This window comes from Falco naumanni, chromosome 5, assembly GCF_017639655.2.
Source record: "Falco naumanni isolate bFalNau1 chromosome 5, bFalNau1.pat, whole genome shotgun sequence".
In the NCBI taxonomy this organism is placed as follows: domain Eukaryota; kingdom Metazoa; phylum Chordata; class Aves; order Falconiformes; family Falconidae; genus Falco; species Falco naumanni.
In genome coordinates, this window is record NC_054058.1 from 34,307,410 (window position 1) to 34,326,535 (window position 19,126).

General features: G+C 39.7%; 1 protein-coding gene across 2 annotated transcripts in view; it reads left to right on the forward strand.

Annotated features, from left to right (window-relative positions):
- The first annotated feature begins 3,109 nt into the window (after positions 1-3,109).
- NCF4 (neutrophil cytosolic factor 4) overlaps positions 3,110-19,126 on the forward strand; it is a 29,195-nt gene continuing 13,178 nt past the window's right edge. Inside the window, exons 1-2 of one of the 2 annotated variants that reach the window (XM_040594754.1) lie at positions 3,110-3,295; positions 17,933-18,041. The gene's annotated coding sequence lies outside the window, so the exon portion shown is untranslated. Of the gene's footprint in view, positions 3,296-17,581; positions 18,042-19,126 lie in introns of those variants that run through there. The other variant, XM_040594755.1, reaches the window with a different exon arrangement.

Consider the following 19,126-nt stretch of genomic DNA (forward strand, 5'->3'; position numbering starts at 1 on the left):
TTCTTTTCCTACTTATTTGCTAAAGAAGCCATATGACTTCCTTCATTTGAAAGTATTCTAAAATGTAGAGGTTTAAAAACCAAGAAATGTTTCTTGGTTGCCAGTTAGAATTTCTCTTACATGGTTTTATCTCATCAATACCTCATATAAGTCTCTGGATCAGCCTTCTTCCTCACTGTCTTCTTGGTGCTTATGCCTTTCATTTGATTTTACAAAGCTGTAATATCCTTCAGTCCTTGGGTTAACCAAGCTATACACAACTATTTATTTTACGTATTTTCTCACAAATCAGCCTCTTTAGACCTGCAATCATTTTTTCTTTGTTTTGGTATTCCTCTGATTTTGTTGGCATCTTCCTGGTGTTGTGGTGCTCAGAATAACATGGAGTTACTTTGCTGTCTGAGCTTGTAAAATATTCTAAAGTATCTGTTATTGTCTCCAACCTGTTACGTAAGACAAGAATGATAAAACAGGTTGAGTTTACTGAGTCCTAGACAGGTATACAATCTAGCACCCACCCACATTGCATTTAAATTTGGAAAGAAATCACAAAACAATTTAAAATCTTTAAAAAAATATTTTGTATGCCTGCAGCGTATTTTGGTTTAAAACTTCTTGAAGCATTTTATAGCCAATATTCATTATACAGAAACTCCTTCATTTTCTTCTAAGGCAAAGCTCAGTGCTGGTCCCACCTATGTTTAGATGCAGGATAGGAATCCTTACAATGGCAGTATTTTCTTTGGTATTTTCCCTGTAAGTTATAATGTAAGCGTACATGTCTTCCTCCTGCTCTTGCTATCAAACCTGCCCCTTCACACAAGGTCCTAGGTGTATCGTCCTCTTTCATCTTCTAAAAAAGCAAGAAATATCATATTGCTATCTTTTGCTGAAATGAGATGCCTGAGGTGCTCCATGTAACCATAAACCTTACAATACTGTGGTTCAGGATATCAAAAGTCTTTTGGAGAAGTAGGAGTAAATATGAGTTTTAATTAATACAACACATCTGGGAATTATTAGGAAGATGAAATGTCAATACGCACAGTAGAAGTTGTCCAGAATTTTAGGACAAACCTCTCCTGGCAAAAGAATGACTAAACCTTTCATGCTGGTGAGTACAGCTTGCAGCTTTTCCAAAATATACATTTACTTAGTAAAGAATGTAGCACCTATTAAAATTAGTCTGCCAAGGATAATGTGATGTTGAGAGCTTTTATTTGTTGGAGAGGAGAATGGACAAATTCATGGTCGAGAAATTCATTGAAAGTTACCAAAATCATACAGGCCACATCCAGCCTGAGAAGTTCCTGAGCTAAAGTGTTTGGGACTTGGAATAGGATTAGGGGAAAGTGTCATAATGTGATTGCCTTGTGCTTACATTCTTCCAAAGGCTTCTGTCTATGTCCGCTGTTGGGGACAGGATACTGTGTTAGAAGACTAGAGGAAACTTGATTTGATCCAGTATGGTGGTTCTTAACTTACTTTCCTCAGCGTAGTTTATAAGTGGAAGGATCAGGTGGACGGAATGTATATGAAAAATAAATCAGTTAAAAGAGTGACTCACAGTAGCCGTTTAATTTTTTTAATTATTATTTTTTGCTAATATAAAACAGGAAACTTCATGTTTACTGGGACACTTTGCTTATATGCTGCTCTTGAGTTCCTATATGCCCTCTTTAGGCTGCATATGAGCATATTTGTTCAGAGATATATATATATATTTTACACTACTACCCTGTGGCTGAAAACGTCAGTTGTTTTGTGTATACTAATTGTCATTTCCCTCTGCCAGATGGAGTATATCAGACTGGTTCAGGCCTTTTAGGTTCCATTACTTCTTCACAATCCATGCAATGGACAATTCTTTGGCTCGCCTGAAAGAAGTGTTTATTCCTAGGATCAAAGCTTAGTGGTTCCATTTTTATGTACAACTCCTCTGATAATTGGCTCAATAGCTGGAAATAGCGAATGGCTACAAGAGATACCCCAGAGACTAGAAGTAGATCACTAATAGTCCATGCTACTAGTGGGCTTTGGGGACTCTCCAGCTTGTGTTGCAAATGGTGTGGAAAAGAAAGTGAAGTGTCTTGAGCAGTATCACCCAAAGGAATTAATATAAATGAAAACTAGCAATAGGTGTTTCTGTGCAAACCCCTGATGAGAGTTAGGCTTAGATGACCAAACAAGAAAAAAGCTAGTGCTGAAAGAGTAGGTCTGTATATCATAACACCTCCTAGCAACTCTCAAATGGATATTTACAGCAGGAAAAAAAGCTGTTAGTCCCAGTGGGAAGCCTGACCCCAAGGTTAAGAGAATGGAAACAGCTGGTTTTCTTTACAACAGACACTTGTACCCACATAATTGACACTCTGGTGTTTTTCACACTGGGATGGATAAACCCATGTAATTATTACCACAGGGATTATATTCCAGAAAAACTAGCACAGCAGAAACATGACTTCATTACTTATTCCCATTTATACTAGGCTGCTGGTAGGACAGCAGTCAAAGCATTTAGATCAGAGTGAACAGCTTTTGGGGAAATTTGACTTCAGTTTTAGCAGTTGGAATCCTGTGGTAACACAAATTTTGATAGTTATTCTTTAATGAATCTGTTGGGTTTTTTTTTTCTTATGCTCTTAGAATTTGTTTCAGAGCTGTTAGTGCACAGTGAGATGGGTTTAAAAGTCAGAGGTTTGTAAAGGAGTGATGTATTTCTGGGTAAACAGTGAGTGGGAAGAATTTTATAGCAGTGATGCTCAAATGGCAAGTTAGGTCTTTTCCTGCCAACCTCCCAAATGGAAATTGCTGGCTGAGAAAGTCCATAACTAGTAGCAGAAAAGGAGCAGGGTTGTGTCAGCTGTTTATTGTCAATATTTCATTAGAAAACAATTCTTCCATTTACATGATTGGTAAATGAGATATCTTCTGAGGTTTAGGTCATGATCTGAATCCAGCCAAGGAGAATATCTGTAAATAAAAGTCATTATTCTGTAGTACTGTTTTCACACTGATGAAATGAGTTTAACAGCCCAAGTCCAGTTGTTAATAAATAGATATACGCAAAACGAATTTATTGGCACTAAAATGAATATTTCCATGTAGCTCGTGGCCTGAATCAGACCCAAATACTGAATTCTCCTGTACTTTCTCTTTCTCTCTTTAGTTGCCTGAAGGGAGGACTGCAGGAAGGAAACCTCTACTCTTGTTACCTATGCTAAACTTCTTAAGAGAATGGATGTTTTAGCTTGTCCAGAAGCATTCACTTCTGCTGTGTCTGGGCTTCTCTTAGGTAAATGTCAGATTGAAAATTTGAGTTTATCTTTTGTAATATCATCTTTTGTATCCTCTGTCTTCTGGAGAGATTTTTTACTAAAGAAAGACTCACTGGCATATTCCTAAGGGAAGTGATTTTCCCTGCCATTACCAGTGTACCACAACTTCTTACAATTCTCTTTTAGATATTCCTTCTTATGACCTTGTTCATAATCTTATGTATGGTAATGTGAAAAAGTTTATTCCTATAATTTAAAACATTATTTGCAAAAAAAATAGTTTTATTGGACTAACCCATGTTATAGAAACTTACATTATGTTTTTTATATTCTGCACATCTGAATTTATGTTCATCATGAGCATATATTTTTTCCTTGGATGTTTGTACTGTTTCTCCTTCCTGAAAAGGTTCATGATGGTGCTCTCTTACATAAATCACCTTCTTGCAGGGCCTTCTTTCTCTCCTTTTAAAACTTTGTGAACATTCTCTGTGTCCATAGAAGAGATGTAATCTGGAAGTGGTTGTAATCTAGAAGTGGAGCATCAATGCATCATGTGGTACAGATCTGAACGATGTGTGCAACAGCATTTTTAGCTCATGCTATGGTATTTTGACAGTTATTTATAAGAGGTAGTAGCTTCCAGGCCCTTTGAGTTTTGATCTTAGTGGGACACAGAAGCTGCTGTCTTGAAGATGAATGAGATATTTCAGTAAGCTGATCATTAATATCTTGCTTTTGGATGAATCAGAGACTCACAAGATACAAGTGATGTGCTGATTTGCAGCATTTTACCTCTTTGAAATGGGTCATCTCTGCTATTTTTCTGCACTTATGTTGACATTTCTACCTTCTCATCTGGGAAAGAAAAAACAAGAAGCAGGGAATACTAAAAACCTCATTGATCTCTGAGGTAGCGTACCTCCATGTTGTCCATTAGTATTATCTGACTGTCTTGGGATTTATTTTTCCCACAACACTTTCTCCCATTAAAGGGTGTGTTGGGGTCTGCAGTGGGTCTGCAGATGAGTTAGTTGACTTTAAAGACTTAGATGTGTACCTTTAAGACAGCCATAAATTGTCAGGTATGTAAACAGTATGTGAAGAACCAGAACTTAGAACTGCAGCATACGGGCACCTACAGCAACAGCAAACAGCAAACAAGAAGAATACAGAAAGCCTATCAGGGTCTGACACATGTACTATCTAAGATATATAAGCAATTTGTATAAACAATAAAGGCCATTTTGCCATTTTGTCGGAACCCAGCCACATAGACATAGTGTTTTTCAGTCCGCCTCGACTTGCATCACCACAAGGGTGGATAACTGAATCACCAACAACGACTGCGCAGTAGTGGCACAAGAAATTGCGTGCTATGTCCTCTCCTGGGATATTATCTTCCGAAATGGACCATCGTTTTCTGTTTTGTTGCTCCATATCTTGACTGTGAGAAGTATAGCTTGTGATAGCAGTTTTACTTGCGTGAAGCAAAGGGATCACCCCTTTCACAGAGAGGATCTGTTTGTTGCTTGACCTCTTCTTTGCTACTGGGTTCACCCTGTGGATTGCACGGAATGTTTGCTTTTCAGACGGCCTTCTCTTACCTTTTCTTAATAGAGGTAGATTTTTCCTGATTATCAGTATTATTCATATTACTTTGAGGGTGACAGAGCACTGGAACAGGCTGCCCAGAGAGTCTGTGCAGTCTCCTTCCCTGGAGACATTCAAAACTTGCCTGGATGCAATCCTGTGCAACCTGCTCTAGGTGAACCTGCTTTAACAGAGGGGTTGGACTACTTGATCTCCAGAGGTCCCTTCCGACCCCAACCATTCTGTAACTTTGTGATAAGCATGTGTATTATAATAATGCTTAAAGCTGTAATCACAAGAGGTAGGTGAAGGAGGGTGGCTGTTCCTTCTCCCAGGAGAGGGAAGGTTTGCTGTTGCCCTGTGAGGGAGTGACAGATGATTTCTCTCTCAGGTTACACATTCTTTAAATCTTCTTCACCATTTCTCTCTAGCAATGAGGAGACAGATGCTACTGTAACAGCACAGGACTTGTGCGAAACCCTTACAAGGACCCTTTATTACTGCTAGGAGTGAAAACAAGTGACTTGCTTAGGCTTTCATCCTATTTTTAGAGAGGTTTACCTTTCTGAAGGACATATTTGATTCCCTTACATGGCTTTGGCTAGTTTTCTGTTGACTTTTTTTCCTGTTTGTTTTAGTGTGATATGGGAGGATGAAGGTGGGAGAAAGCAAGCGTCTGTTGTCTGAACTGTTGTGTTGGAATTTGTTAACCTGACATTTTGTGTGCTGTGCTGTGCCCAATTCCCTTTCTAGCTGTTTCTAGTAGCCATGGGGATACAGACAGCAGAAATCACACTTCTCACACACAATTTCTCTCCTGGAAGAAAAAAAGAAAAGCTGGTGAAAATGACAGACAAATTATTTTGGAAACAGATCTTTGATGTGTCCTCAGAGTAAATGGTATGAAGTCTTTAGAGACAAAGTTTGTTTTTATTTCACCAGTTTACTGTAACCTGGTTTGCAAGAATCGCTTTTACATCCAGAGAGCTGTAGTCTTAACTCGGTTGTCTTTTTAGGACCTCAGCCATCTTCCACAGTTGTCACCGGGACTCTCTGGTGTTTTTAATGGAGATTTCACTAGGCCCCTCTTTTAGAACTTTTTACAGAAACAGCAGAGAGATAGGAATCAATTAGTGCCACTGAATAATTACTTTGTAGGGAGAAGGCCAATCTGTTAGGAATTTGACTGACACCATCAATCTATGTGGTTACTGCTCTCATTAAATGTGGTTACTGCTCTCATTAAACTTCTCAAAACTACTGATGTTTTAGATTGCAATTACTGGCTTTCAGGTAAAAAATCTGTATCTTATGCCACTTGCTCTTAAGCATCCGTAATTTTTCTATCTTCTTTTTTCTTTTTAAGGAAGAGTACATACTGGACTGTCTCTTTTTATGTTTCAACTTGTGTGTGGGTTTTTGTTGTTTTTGTGGTTTTTTTTTTTGTGTGTGTAAGAGTACCTAATTTTATCTCCTCTGACATAGAAGTACCATAGAAATTCACAGTTCTGGAATAGTAAGGAATTATCATACTTCGACATCAAAACTAACCAACTATTGATGTCGACATGCAAATTATTTAAGACACTGTGTATTTTACTACTCACTAAGAGCAGGAGTGAGAGCAAGAGGGATATCTGTTCTGATAATTACTCACGAGTGATTAAGAGAAGCAAACAAGGGAATGATTCGTTATGTGAGGACAAAGACTGGGGAACAGACACATATATACATACACGCACATACATGTGTGTGTATGTGAGAAAGAGATATATGTAGATAAATACCTTTTCATCAGGTATGTCAGTTGGAACAGATGTCTCAAGCATGCATGCAGCCTTAACCTAAGTGTGTGTGTACACACACTTTCTCCATATATAATATACACATTTGTAGAGGAAGTACGTACCTGCATGCAAATTTATGCATGTGTATGCATGCACACACCTGGTATGGAGTTAAATGACAAATTGTTTCAATAGTTGAGTTCTTGGTCTTATCAAATCAGGGAAATTGTGGTGATCTTGAAAAATGTGTGGAAGCTTTTAGAAACCTTCAGAGAAAAGCATGGTTTTCCTACCTCTTTGTAAATGGAACATTTGGAGCTTTCTGCTCCACGTCTCCTACCAGAAGTGCATCTGATACACTGTACGGGGATTTCAAAGTTTAATTTAGCTTAACTCTTGGCTGCAATCAACTGCTGATAAATTTAGTTGGGGTATTAGGGAACCTTAAAGACTAATAGCTCCTTAAAAGGAGCCTGAAGATGAGACAGCAAAACAGAAACATCTGCTAAAGTCTCCCTTAGAATGGTAGCACACCATGCAGTCATAGTTTAGAGAAACAGGTTGTTTTTGGGCAAGAAAGGATTTTTGTTGATAAAGACACTTGGAGAAAGAAAACCAAATGTGTAAGTATTTAAGGGAGTTATTCCCTTTACAAAGTGAAGGAAAGGATATCCTGATTGGAATCAATAGCATGTAGCAAACACTTTTCTCCTGTAGTTCTAGATAGTTTGCTAGCCCATAAAAAAACTATTGTTAACTCCTTTTCCCCATTACATCTTTTTTATAGACTGTCATGTTTAGATAAAGTCTTTGCACTTCTGTGGCAGCATTAATTCAAGTGTGAATTCTTAGAGCATGGCTACCACATCTTCTTAACACTGTCTGTGGATAGTAAAGTAGATGTGTTGTGCACTACTTCATGTGTGCAGTCAGAAATGGAGACTCAAACCAAATCAATACAAGAAAACTCAGTCAGATATTTGGAGAACAGACTTACTAAAAATTACTAGGAGTTTCTTTTCCTAGACGGTTCTTTCTCACTTGTTTTTATACTGCATCACATTTTGTAGATCCAACTGTAACTATGGCCTTTCATAAGTATTGTACTTACATGTCTCATAGTGAGAAACAATTACTGTGCCAAAGGCACTGTGATCTTGCACAGCCTTTTGCTTTATGCTTTACTTTTAAACGATGAATAGTCCCTCTGAAGCCAAATTTGGAGCCTAAATCAGAATCCAGTAACTATATCATGCCTTTCTTTTTCTTTCCTTCTTCTGCTATCTCACAGTTACAGTTTTAGTTTTTCTGTTGCCTAAGGGCCCAAGAAAGGACTTGGGTGAGAAAAGGTTAAAAAGGAAAAAGTATTTGAATAATTAGTATTCAAATTAAGATGGAGTAATCATTTGATAAAATTTAAATCTGCTTAAAAAGAAATGTCCTTTCACACAGTGTTTAATTGTGTCGTGGGATTAGCAGCTGGATAGCTATTATTTCAGCAAAGAGTTTATTGAGATTTGAAGAAGGGTTATATGTAAAAGTAGAGTATCTGCTGTTAGTCTGGCTAAATCTGATAGACTTTGAAAGCATAAGACAATCATCAGTAGGAGTAAGTATGTGAACTATTTTGCCAAGGCAAGTGTGTTTCGTATTGAAATTTTTTTTCCTGCAACTTGGAAAGCACTGTTAGAAAGTATTCAAAGTAGGAATACGTGTTTTCTCATAGTGAAAATATGGATTCAAGATTGAGAAAAACTAACCATTTTTCTAGTATAAAAATCTATGGTGGTCATAAACTCTTTGTATAGTTACATCATGGCATGGGTGGACTGGTAAGCATTATGTCTGGCATCCAAACATATGTCAACAGTGACTTTTCTGTAACTGAGAGCAAAATTACACTGAATTTTAAAATTATGTCTCAAAACTACCAATTTGGCTTACATAGTTTTGTGGTGAAAGTGTTATCTTCTGTGATTCTTGTTTTCTGAACCGGACGTTTGTAAAACTGCAGCCTTTCTGACTGGTCACTAGTAAACAGTCTTAAGAGTCCAATTTCAAGTTGTATGAATTTTTCTTCATCCTTTTTTTCCCCACTGTGTCAGATATATAGTCAGGCATCCTAAGTTTCTATAACCATTTCATTTCTTACAGTAAGAATTCTGGTGTCTAAAGGCCACAGCGCTAACAACAATAAAGAGTCTGAGGGTAACGGGAGCCAAGCTACAAAAGAAAATCTGAAGAACTATATTTATTGCCAATAAAATCAGTGCAGGCATAGTGCTTCTGTGGTGCATAAGTTTAGTCTCTCTCCTAATTTTCATGGTAGCCATATTCCCCTCCTCCCCCATTTCAAGCACTGAATACTTGATGTGTCAGGCAACATTACATGAAGGCTGCTCTAAGCTACTTTAGGCATCAAACTCTCCTGTTTATTCTACAAGAATCATTAATGCAGACCAGGCTTTCCCTGGGATTACCTGGCCAGCTTATGGGTTTCTTCATCATTCCAAAGCTTCCCCACACGCTCAGTAGATGTGTTGACAAGAGACAGCTGACAAAGCAGGAGCAGGCCAAAAGCCAAATAGTTGCTCTTTAGGGGAGGTGCTATGAAGAATTACTTTTCAACTCGAGATTTAGGACTAGAAGAATAAAGGGTGAGATAAGGATCAAAAAAAGACAAAAAAAGGTGGTGTGGAGAGGAAAGCAGGCTGAGGGGGAAGATGGGCTTGCAGAGGGATGAGTGCCACAAGGAGAAAGTGGTGAGGAGGGAGAAGTTGGTGTTCAAAGAGAAAAGAATTTGCAGGTGCAGGAGGTAGGTAGTATAAGCAAGGCACAGAGATCAGTTGATTGTTTCTTACTGGCAATCCAATCTGAGAATATCCACTGATATGATTTGCTATGAAGTTATTGAAGATAATGTTTAGATGTCTTGGTTTTAGGAGAACTTGTGTTTCATAGGATCATAGAATCATAGAGTAGTTTGGGTTGGAAGAGACCTTAAAGATCATCTAGTTCCAACCCCCCTGCCATGGATGGGGACATCTTCCAGTAGACCACGTTGTTCAAAGCCCCATCCAACCTGGCCTTGAATACTTCCAGGGATGGGGCATCCACGACTTCTCTGGGCAACCTGTTCCAGTGTCTCACTACCCTCATTGTCAATTTCTTCCTTATATCTAATCTAAATCTACCCTCTTTTAGTTTAAAACCATTACTTTTTTGTCCTATCGCTACAGACCCTACTAAAATGTCTGTCCTCATCTTTCTTATAAGCCCCCTTTAAATATTGAGAGACCATTATAAGATCTCCCTGGAGCCTTTTCCAGACTGAACAACCCCAGCTCTCTTAGCCTGTCTTCATGGGATGGGTGCTCCAGCCCTCTGATCATCTTTGTGGCCCTCCTCTGTACTCAATCCAACAGGTCCATGTCCTTCTTATGCTGGGGGTCCCAGAGCTGAATGCAGTACTCCAGGTGGGGTCTCACAAGAGTGGAGTAGAGGGGAAGAATCACCTCCCTCAACCTGGTGGCCACGCTTCTGATGCAGCCCAGGATTCAGTTGGCTTTGTGGGCTGCAAGTGCACTTTGCCACACCATGGTGAGCTTCTCATCTACCAACAGCCCCAAGTCTTTCTCCTCAGAGCTGCTCTCAATCCATTCTCTGCCCAGCCTGTATTTGTGCTTGGGGTTGCCTTGACCCACATGCAGGACCTTGCACTTGGTCTTGTTGAACTTCATGAAGTTTGCACAGGACCACCTTTCAGGCCTGTCCAGGTCCCTCTGGATTGCATCCCTCCCCTCCAGCACACTGACCACACCACACAAATTAGTGTCATTGGCAAACTTGCTGAGGGTGCATTCGATCCCACTGTCCATGTCACTGACACAGATGTTGAACAGTGCTGGTCCCAGTAACCAGCTCCTGAGGAACGCCACTTGTCACTGGTGTCTACTTGGACATCAAGCTGAGCAACTTCTTGAATGTGACCATCCAGCTAATTCCTTATCCACTGGGTAGTCCATCTGTTTCCTCCCATTCCTGGTTTTTTTTTTTTCCTTTTTATGCAGGAACTTTTGTTTTATGTACCAGTGTACTATGAACTGCCTGAAATGCTCACAGTTGCCAAATACATGTAAGATTTTAATTTAGGTCAAGCAGATTGTCTTGCATAAGGTGACCAGTAACTCCGATGGAGACTTTGGTTAGCTGAGGACAGCATCTGGTATCTGAATATAGAACAAGGTTGGAAGGGGCCACTGGATGTCATCTATGCAATGTCTTGCTGAAAGCTGGGCTAATATAACAAATCAAGCTTGTCTAGTCACAATGTGCAAATCTCCCCAGGTGGAGTTCCCATAGCCTTTCTGGTCCCTTGCTCCAGCGTCATATTGTAATATTTTTTCTTATGTCCAAGGAGATTTTTCCCTTGTTGCAACTTGTGATTTTTGTCTCCTGTACTTGCATTGTCCACCTAGGAGAAGAGTCTAGCTATGTCTCCTCTTTAATCCCACTTTGTTCAGTTCAATTAGCAATTTGATCACCCTTCCAGTCTTCTCTAAGCTAAACAAACCCATTTACTTCAGCCTTTCATCATATATCATATGCTCCAGCCTTATTTGTCCTCTGTTGAACTCTATCCAGGTTGTCAATATTTCTCTTGCTTTAAGAGTACTGATAGTATTCCAGTTACAGCCTTATAAGCATTTAATTAAGAAGAAAAATAATTTGTCTTGACTTTCTGGCTACTGTTTTGCTAATGAAAAAAAAAAGAAAAAAGAAAAGGAGTGCATATATATATAAATAAAGGAGATAAACAATGAAGGTATTTAAAAAAAAGAGGAAAAAGCAAGGATTTGAGCAAAGCTCGATCAGCAAAATTGCAAGTATCATGCAAGTATCATGGATCTGAAAGTGTAGTTGTGCTAGGCAATTGTGTTGTCAGGCAGTGGAAACAAGGCTCTGATCTATTAGCTTTTATAATGGAGGTGTCTTGGCAGGGAACATTGCCACCTCAGGACACCTGCAGATTTTTAGGTGCCAACAGAGTAGTATATCCCAGGCAGTGCCCTGGAGGGCAAGGGCAAGATTCTTGTTTTTTCAATCACTCCTAATTGTTGTGGTTTAACTCCAGCTGACACTGTACCACTCAGCAGCTTGCTCACATACCCCACCACCACTCTGTGGGATGGGAACGAGAATCAGAAAAACAGTAGAACCTGTGGATTGAGGAGGTTGAGGTAAGAACAGCTTATTAATTGAAATAAAATATAATAATAGTAATAGTAGTAGTAATGACAAGGGAGACAACAAAAAGAAAGAGAGAAATAAACCACAAGAAAGACAAGTGATGCACAATACAATCGCTCGCCACCCGCTGATCGATGCCCAGCCAGTCCCTGAGCAGCACATGGTGACTCCTGGCCAACTGTCCCCAGTTTATATACTCAGCTTGGCATTCTGTGGTACGGAATATCCCTTTGGCTAGCTCAGGTCTGCTGCCCTGGCTCTACTCCCTCCCAGTTTCTTGTGCACCTCCTCACTGTCAGAGCATGGGAAAGTGAAAAGTCCTTGTCTTAGGGTAAGCCCTGCTTAGTGACAACTAAACCATCAGCTTGTTATTGACATTATTCTCATACGAAATCCAAAACACAGCGCTGTACCAGCTACTAGGAAGAACTTTAACTCTATCCCAGATGGAACCAGGACACTAATGTAAATCATCTTGGCTTATCTAAGACGGATAATTTATGGCCAGCCTGCTGGCTGGTCAGCTTCATGTCTGTCATAAATTAGATAGCTAGACACATGTGGGTCAAGTTTGGAAATGCGATGCATGTCTTTAGAGGAAGGATGGGTTCTTCCCAATCCTTTTTTTACATTTGATTGTTTCCACACAACCCTATTATTTCCTTTTATATTCCTCTTCTTGTCAGCTGTCCATTGTCCGTATTTTTCCTCTCGTTCTCTTCTTTTTCTCCAGTGGAGCATGTTGATGGCTGTACCAGATCAGTATATGAACTTACCTGACTTTTATGCTTAATCTTTTTTCTACCCCACACCCCAGATAAGGAATAAAGGACTATGTTCCTCTTGCCAGTCTTTCCTTCCTTGTTCTCTCTGCGTAGGCACTTACTTCATGATGAAAGGAACTGCAAAGAAAGTTCTCTGGATGTCAAAGCTTGTGATGCTGTTGCAGCTGAACAACAGCAGAAGTCCCAGCTCTTCTCAAATTCTCAAGAAGGATTTTATTTATTCTTAGATAAGTCTGTGGGCTATAATAGCACTTGCTGTACAGCAAGGCCTGGGATCCATTTTTTTTTAAGACCAGGTCTTTACTTAATACCGCTGGTCAACATAATTATAAGAGAAAAAGCATTAGTGAGGTGGATGCTGTACCAACCAAAGAAGTCTTTAGGCAGTGCAATTTATTTTCTTCTGGCATGAAGTGTTTGCAGTAGGAGACATTATTGATATAATTCTGTTATCAAAGTTCTTTTTTTTTTTAATTTTTAACCTGTAGTTCCCTCACTGTCTATTGGTTCATACATTCAAGAGAAAGAAAAGTTGGCATTGGGAGAGGACAGTGGTATAGAGTGTACCCCTTTTGGCATTATCAGCACCAGGGCAGAAGTCAGTAGTATCAAAACGGGTCTGATTCCATACTTTTTTTACTGTGGAGAGTGATGATTCCACTAAAAGGCTTCAGCAAAAATCGGTCGTTAGCTGGAACCAAAGAGGGGTGTCTGACACAAAGGCTTTTCTAGTGAGTTAATGGGGATACATACATGTGGTTCAATCCCCTTTTGAGTATGATCAGGCCAGGTTTTGAAGGTTACTTGCCCATTCTCATTTTAGTAAACTGTCTCTGTAAGATGCAGAGATGTTAACCAAGGTGGGAAAAAAGTCACCAGTTTCTCTTTTAAATCCTTGGTTATAACCTTGCAAAAATCACTTTTTATTCTGTCTCAGGGTAGTATTAAAAGAGCTTTTTGGCCAACAGCCTAATGTAGTATTAGAGCAGCCAGATAGAACCTAATATGGGAAAAAAAGGTGAAACCTTAAAGTGACTGAGCCCTTGTAATTGCTGGCAAATCCACTGGGCTGGTTTGTTGACAAACAGGATGGGGAGGGCTGGAGACAGATCCCTGGTAGACCTGAGAGCCAGAAATCAGCCAAACATCTTGGACAAGTTTGGAAGCCTGTTTCTTGTTTCTTGTTTGGCTCATTTCCTTCTCCCTTCCCCCATTTCTCTGCGGCAGAAGCAGTGTTGAAGGGTGCGTACTCTGTCTGGCAGGCTGTTGGAGGAGTCTCTGGCCTCAAATTACACAGCATGAGAACTCTGTGCATAAAATTAGCAGCAGAGTTCTGTGTATTAGGTGCCAGGGAAAAATGTCACATTCAGCAGAACTCAGAGGCGAGAGGTGGAACAGAAAGAACTGGAACGGGACATCAGTCCCTCTACCTTTTGCTGTTTTGCAGTAGACACATCTGAGTGTCATAGCCAGCTGGCTTGGAGCAAAGATTATTTGGGTAATATATAGATTTTTTAACATGTCTTAGTAACAGATAAGTTTGATTTTTCTTCCCCTCGCCCCCCCCCGACCCGCCTTCACTTGCTCTTTTTCCTTTATTCTGAAGATTTCTTACTTTTTATATTTTCACAAGGAAATCACTTTTAACTCCTGAAGAAGTGCTATAGACATACAGTTTTCTGCCCTTCTTTCCACCTTCCTGGGGCCTGATTGCTGGTGAGAAACCCACTGTAATGGCACTACATTCAGCTTGTGCAACAGTTTATACAAGTTGTTTGTAGTGAAATCTGGAAAACAAAATAAACTGCTGGCAGACAGGTCAAAGGCATTAAAGCAGCTATTCAAGGACTGGATTCTTCAGATACTATCTCAGTAGCAGCTATCTCATTCAGAAAAACTGTTGCAGAAAAGGTCGTGGTTTGAGGGTGTGTTATCACTTCTTCCTTACACCATAAAAGCAGTAAAGTCCTTGCCACACCAGTGTTAGATCACTCTAAAGCATACACATGAGAGAGGCTGCATTAGCATCTGTATGCTGAGATGGAGTGCCAAAAGACATAAATGTACAGTTGCCTGAATTGTTTGGGTGTGTACATGGTGCACATATACATTCAGTGTGTTGTCAGAATGTTCTTGTAAGACCAAGTTATCGAGCAGCAACACTGGTTTAATGTATTCTTCCCCATTTGTTCTCCATATTGATGCCTGTGCTGTGAGCTGGGCTGGGAAATTGTTCCGTGGCTTAATGAAGTGTTTCTACAGCTGGGTTAGGGAGCGCGCATATTTTGCAGCACAGCTTTGGATGTGCCATCCTGTGGGGCGGGAAAAGGCAAGAGTAGGTGAGGACAGGGAATTTCCTGAGCTGATAGCATTGCCGTACACTCATTTCTTGAAACCACAACTTCAGAGCCTGCCATTACCTTGGCCTGGCTCAGATTACTGAAGCGATGTGCAAGCAGGACGGTGCATTCCTGGATTAGAGAGCCCCAGTTTCATTTCCTTGTTACGGTCCGTAGTAGGGCTGGCCCACTGGCTATTGCTGTTTAACATACGTGATAGTTTAGCAACTACATTCTTTTCTAAGGGTTTGGGAATCAGTTCTAAGGCCTGGCATCAGAGCATTACCAGCACATTTTTATATTGTTTTCAACTTGCACTGTGTAGGTGATTGTGAGTGCAGGTGGGTTGCTGAGGATAATGGTTGTGGTTCCTCACTTGTCACCTGTTTCCCAAAGAATTACACCTCTGTTGAGCATTTTTCCTCCTCACTCTCCCCCCATGAGAAAAGTATTACTGCCAACCCCATTTTACAGATGGCAAAGGCATAAATAATCACAATGCGAGCCACTGGCTGAGCTGAACGCAGTTAATTGAGAGGTCTCTTATTTAGACCCGGCTTTGTGTAACGAGGCAGCCTCGGTCTACGGAGGTATGGGAGACACAAACTCCAGCCTTCTGCACTTGACATGGACAGATTGGCAGCTGTCTTGGGATCAGGTGGCTTATTGATACGGTAATTGGTGGGCTTATTCCACAAGTTTATCTTCCAAGGAATAAAGGCTTAAGTGACAAACAGCCAGTAGGTGAGGCAGCAGGTGAGACAGGCTGTAAGTATACACCGTGAGGAATACTGACAAAACAGAACTTTGAAAATTACGGGATCTTGATACTTACTGACTTTATATTTGCCACTTGCCTGCCTATCGTAATCTCTAGCCCCCTTGCCACTCAGTTTTACTAAGGAACATTGTCCCAATTTGTGAACCATTAGAAAATGAGCCATAAACACTCTATAATGAGCAGACTGGATGTGTCTGCACCAGAAAATTGTGCTTTTTTGATGATATCAGTGTAGCTTAAGTAGTACATCTCCCCTAGGGTAAAGACAATTATACCAGCATAAAAGTGCATTTCCAAATATAACTGAGTCCCGAATGCGAAGGTATCTTTATGCCAGCAATAACTAGGTCCACAGTAAGGCACAGATTTGTTTCCTTAACTTTAGGAACCTGAGGTGACAAAATTGGGAATATAGTTACTTGATAATACATGTATATTCCAAGGAGACAGAGAAAACCTTCAGAGGGGGAGTTGGCCCAATTGAGGTCTGATTTATTGGCCAGTGGTGCCTGTCTCTTTTCACTGTCTGTTCAGAGAACTTCCATCTATCTAAAGATGCCTGTCTAAAGTTTCTAAATTAAGTAAAAGGAATTTGGTCACAGAATTTCATCAAATGGATGGGGAAATTAAACTGTTAGGGGCAGCGCAGGATGGTTTGAATGCAGCACTGCACAAATTTCAGCAAATTCCAACCCTATTTTGAGATTTGGGAAAATTCAGTGAAAATTTGTTTTTGAGTAATTTTGACAGGTTTTTTCAACTTGTTAACCAGATGAAGCAGATTTTTCTTTGTCTTGAGTAGCAATAACTCTGACAGATTTTTGATTCTCAAGATGACGAGGAGACTAAAACACTCTCCTGCCACAAAGGCTCACTGCTGTTATGCACTTAAAACTAGATTTTAAGCTTCTGGAGGAATGGTTGTAGCCATAGGTCTCTCAGGAATTCTTGGATGGAGCTATCCTACTTTGTCTACGATGGCCAGTTACCAGATTTTGACACTGGTGTTGACTGGAGCATACAGGTCCACCTCCAGCCCACATCTGTCATACATAGTAGCAGTGGCAAGCACTGCCCTACTTCTTCCTTATTTGCCTCTTTTATTCTGGAAGTGATATGCTATCTGGATGAAGAAAGGTTCTCTTGCTGTTTCCGAGTTTCCATTTTTCTCGCTGAGCCTACTCTTGGGCATCAATACCCATCTAACCTCTGCAAGAACAAAAAGCCCTATTGCTCATCAAGGGGAAGTTACTACTGTTCTGGTAAGAATTCTTCCAACTCTTCCAATCTTAAGTGATCCTACCATATCAGAGAGAAATCCTGTTGTCTTGTTAAAAGATTTTAAAGGCAGAAGGTTTATGGTAAAGGAAGAATTGTTTTCTACAGAGAGGGACATCATAATACTGCTTCTGGTATTGCTCTGCATAAGAAAAGCTGGTAAGATCTGGCTATGGCAACATGAGCTAACAAAACCTAGAATGATACTGTTGAATGCATCTTTCCAAAACAGCTGAAAATGACTAAAGAAAAAGCTCACTTTGGGGGGAATTTTTTCCTGCAATACTTATTTCTTGTTTTGCTCAAGCAATTGAGGTGCAAAAGCCAAGGTTCGGTTATGGGATTTTAGTTTAGGCTGATGTTTCTTTAATATTTGGCTCAGTAATGCCCTGTCATGTTGAGTGGTAATTTATTCCAGCAATGACACCATCAAATTCATTGTCAGGAACAGTGGTAGATGCTGACCTTTAAATTTCTTCAGTTGATGATGGATTGTTTAGTTGTGTTTATATCAGCAGGGCATGATCATAGTCTTTTTCTGCAAATGCCTACTACTTTCACCCTAAGAAACCAGTCATGGAAACTGTGTCCAGATTTAAATCAAAGCAAATTTCCAAAGGTATATTTGTTCATACTCCTGTGCCTTTTTTCCTCCCAACACAATGTGTGACAGGAGAATATCCATGCACTCAGCCAATATGAATAGAGCCATTATCTAATGAAGAATATAAACCCAATCAGCTCAACTTACCTCCTCTTTGTTTTTTTTCCAAGAAATTCAGAAAGATAGGACAACTTCAAGAACTTTTTTTTTTTTTGAGGGCTTTGTTTTCATTTTCAGTTGTCCTGAAGCACGTATTGAGGGTCTCATCATTTACCATTGGACCAACTGCCTTCTAAGGATTTTGTAGCACTACCTGCAAAAGAGCACTGAAAGTTACAAGGCAGATGTGAGTAGCTTATCTTACGTGATTTCTGTCAAAAAATTTTGCAAAGCTGTAATTCATTATTCATGTGCTATTGTAATAATGATAAGGAGTTTAGACATTAATGTATTTGAAAATAAATATTATAAAAGTGTATTAAAGTAGTCTGTAAAGCTGATAGTAACCGTAAAAGCAAAATCTGTATAAGTATGTAATATGAATGTAAAATGGAATATAGCCCCAAATCACTTTTCCAAAATCAGTGTTACTACTTGCAGCTCAGTCTCAAGCAGTCAGAGGAGAAAAGGCACTCAACTGGAATGATGTGTATGCTACAGAAACAAGTATTCCATGTATTCTTTGAAAACAATAGGTTGAATGAAGCTATCTTGCAAGCCAGATATGCTGTATGTTTTTCTATTGGATATTTAGTTTCTTTGCAGTGATTGTTAAAATGTTATTTCCTTTACAGATTAATGTGTGACGAGACAAGACATCTTTTAAGAATATTATTCTTCACTTTATTCTGTCACTTAAATTTATTCTGTGGTTGGTGATTGAACATAACTATGCAGCACTTTCCAACATCAAGTCCATCAGAGAGAAGCTGTTATTCTAGAGCATACAGACATGCACAGCCAAAATGATCCAGTAGCAGCTGCCACCATAGTAGACATGACAGTAGGTAGACACTACACATATGTAGGAGTGTCATCAGAATTGACTTAACTGAGTATTTGTACTGTGTTCCTTTGATTTAACTTTTGTTAGTGGTTCACGTTTCTTTAGTGATTTGGGATTACATTCCCATTTTTCATTGAATTTTCATGCTTGCTCTGGCTGTTTGGTTATAGCTGATACTCTCAGATTTCCAAGGTGCTATGTATCCTTATACAAGTATTTTCTAACAAGATGTGCATTAAACAGAAGGCCACAATTTCACAGCTCACGGGCGTACATGGCCAAAATAATACAGTAGATGGTGAACTCGAAAAGGTATGTAATGGTGTCAGCTCATGGTCATGATTCAGTCATCTGAGGGTTTTCTTAGCAGTCTCCTTGAATTGATTTATTAGTATTTCTTGCACATGAACAAAAGTCAGTGCATA